Here is a 3,771-nt window from a genome sequence, read left to right as displayed (position 1 = left end):
GCGTACTTTCCTCCATGGGAGTAATGTCTCAAACAGTCAACGCTTTGATCGTTGACTGGAAGACTAGTAGAAGTTTTCGATGCACATCTGGTGTCATTCTGTTATCTGTGGACTGTCAGAGTGTTGTCGAAGCACAGAAATTGCATCGGGATTGAATACAACAGTCACCATGCGCACTTTCCTCTATATGAGTAATTTCTCAAACAGGCTACGCTTTGATCGTTCCCTTGAAGACCAGTAGTTGTTTCCCATGGACATCTGGAGGCATTCTGTAATCTGTGGACTATCAGACTGTTGATGAAACACAGAAATTGCATCGGGATTGAATACAGCAGTCAATATTCGCACTTTACTAGATGGGAGTAATGTCTCAAACAGTATACGCTTTGATCGTTCCCTGGAAGAACAGTAGTAGTTTCCGATGCACATCTGGAAGCATTCTGTAATCTGTGGACTATCAGAGTGTTGATGAAACACAGATATTGCATCGGGATTGAATACAACAGTCACCATGCGCAATTTCCTCCATGGGAGTAATGTCTCAATCAGTCTACGTTTTGATCGTTCCCTGGAAGACCAGTAGTAGATTCCGATGCACATCTGGAGACAATCTGTAACCTGTGGACTATCAGAGTGTTGATGAAACACATAAATTGCATCGGAATTGAATACAACAGTCACCATCCGCACTTTCCTCCATGGGAGTAATGTCTCAAACAGTCTACACTTTGATCGTTCCCTGGAAGACCAGTTGTAGTTTTCGTTGCACATCTGGAGGCAATCTGTAATCTGTAGACCTACAAAGTGTTGTTGAAACACAGGAATTGCATCAGGAGTCAATACAACAGTCACCATCCGCACTTTCCTTCATGGGAGTAGTGTCTGAACCAGTCCACGGTTTGATCGTACCCAGGAAGACCGGTAGTAGTTTCCGATGCACATCTGGAGACAATCTGTAATCTGTGGACTATCAGAGTGTTGATGAAACACAGAAATTAGCATCGGTATTGAATACAACAGTCACCATCCGCACTTTCCTCCATGGGAGTAACGTCTGAAACAGTCTATGCTTTGATCGTTCCCTGGAAGACCAGTAGTAGTTCCCGATTCACATTTGGAGGCATTCTGTAATCTTTGGACCTGAAAGATTTGATGAAAAACAGAAATTGTATTGGGATTGAATACAACGGTCACCATCCGCATTCCCCTCCATGGGAGTAATGTCTCAAACAGTCTACGCTTTGGTCGTTCCCTGGAAGACCAGAAGTAGTTTCCGATGCACATCTGGAGGCATTCTGAAATCTGTTTACTATCAGAGTGTTGTTGAAACACAGAAATTGCATAGCGATTTAATATAAGAGACACCATGCGCACTTTCCTCCATTTGAGTATTGTCTCAAACAGTCTACGCTTTCATCGTTCCCAGGAAGACCAATAGTAGTAGTTTCCGATGCACATCTGGTGGCATTCTGTAATCTGTGGACTATCAGAGTGTTATTGAAACACAGAAATTGCATTCGGATTGATTACAACAGTCACCATGCGCACTTTCCTACATAGGAGTAATTCTCAAACAGTCTACGTTTTGATCGTTTCCTGGAAGACCAGCAGTAGTTTCCGATGCACATCTGGTGGCATTCTGTAATCTGTGGACTATCAGAGTGTTGATGAAACACAGAAATTGCATCGGGTTTGAATACCACAGTGACCATGAGCACTTTTGTCTATTGGAGTAATGTCTCAAACAGTCTACGCTTTGATCGTTCCCTCTAAGACCATTAGTAGTTTCCGATGCACATCTGGTGGCATTTTGTAATCTGTGGACTATCAGAGTGTTGATGAAACACAGAAATGGCATGGGGATTGATAAAAACAGTCACCATGCTCACTTTTCTCCACGGGTGTAATGTCTCAAACAGTCTACGCTCTGATCGTTCCCTGGAAGACCAGTAGTAGTTTCCGATGCACAACTGGAGGCTATCTGTAATCTGTGGACTATCAGAGTGTTGATGAAACACAGTAATTGCATCGGGATTGAATACAACAGTCAATATTCGCACTTTACTCCATGGGAGTAATGTCTCAAACAGTATACGCTTTGATCGTTCCCTGGAAGAACAGTAGTAGTTTCCGATGCACATCCGGAAGCATTCTGTAATCTGTGGACAATCAGAGTGTTTATGAAACGCAGCAATTGCATCGGTATTGAATACAACAGTCACCATGGGCACTTTCCTCCATGGGAGTAATGTCTCAAACAGTCTACGTTTTGATCGTTCCCAGGAAGACCAGTAGTAGTTTCCGATGCACATCTGGAGGCAATCTGTAATCTGTAGACCTTCAAAGTGTTGATGAAACACAGGAATTGCATCAGGAGTCAATACAACAGTCACCATCCGCACTTTCCTCCATGGGAATAGTGTCTGAAACAGTCCACGGTTTGATCGTTCCAAGGAAGACCAGTAGTAGTTTCCGATGCACATCTGGAGACAATATGTAATCTGTGGACTATCAGAGTGTTGATGAAACACAGATATTGCATCGGGATTGAATACAACAGGCACCATGCGCACTTTCCTCTATGGGAGTAATGACTCAAACAGTCTACGCTTTCATCGTTCCCAGGAAGACCAATAGTAGTAGTTTCCGATGCACATCTGGTGGCATTCTGTAATCTGTGCACTATCAGAGTGTTGATGAAACACAGAAATTGCATCGGGATTGATTACAACAGTCACCATGCGCACTTTCCTACGTAGGAGAAATTCTCAAAAAGTCTACGCTTTGATCGTTCCCTGGAAGACCAGTGGTAGTTTCCGATGGACATCTTGTGGCATTCTGTAATCTGTGGACTATCAGAGTGTTGATGAAACACAGAAATTGCATCGGGATTGAATACAACAGGCACCATGCGCACTTTCCTCTATGGGAGTAATGTCTCAAACAGTCTACGGTTTGATAGTTACCTGGAAGACCTGTAGTAGTTTCGATTCACATCTGGAGGAATTCTGTAACATGTGGACCTTCAAAGTGTTGATGGAACACAGAAATTGCAACGGGATTGAATACAACAGTCACCATCCGCATTTCATTACATGGGAGAAATGTCTCAAAGTGTCTACGCTTTGGTCGTTCCCTGGAAGACCAGTAGTAGTTTCCGATGCACATCTGGAGGCATTCTGTAATCTGTTTACTATCAGAGTGTTGTTGAAACACAGAGATTGCATCGCGATTTAATACAAGATTCACCATCCGCATTCCCCTCCATGGGAGTAATGTCTGAAACAGTCCACGTTTTGATCGTTCCCTGGAAGACCAGTAGTATTTTCCGATGCACATCTGGATGCATTCTGTAATCTGTTTACTATCAGAGTGTTGTTGAAACACAGAAATTGCATCGGGATTGAACACAACAATCACCATGCGGAGTTTCCTCCATTTGAGTAATGTCTCAAAAAGTCTACGCTTTGATCGTTCCCTGGGAGACCAGTACTAGTTTCCGATGCACATCTGGAGATAATCTGTAATCTGTGGACTATCAGAGTGTTGATGAAACACAGAAATTGCATCGCGATTGAATACAACAGTCATTATCCGCACTTTCCTCCATGGCAGTAACGTCTGAAACAGTCTACGACTTGATCGTTCCCTGGAACACCAGTAGTAATTGCCGATGCACATCTGGAGTCATTCTGTAATCTGTGGACTATCAGAGTGTTGTCGTAACACAGAAATTGCATCGGGATTGAATACAACAGTCACCATGCGCAC

The sequence above is a fragment of the Schistocerca gregaria genome, unplaced genomic scaffold, assembly GCF_023897955.1.
Source record: "Schistocerca gregaria isolate iqSchGreg1 unplaced genomic scaffold, iqSchGreg1.2 ptg000066l, whole genome shotgun sequence".
NCBI lineage: Eukaryota > Metazoa > Arthropoda > Insecta > Orthoptera > Acrididae > Schistocerca > Schistocerca gregaria.
Note: the sequence above shows the minus strand (reverse complement) of the source record.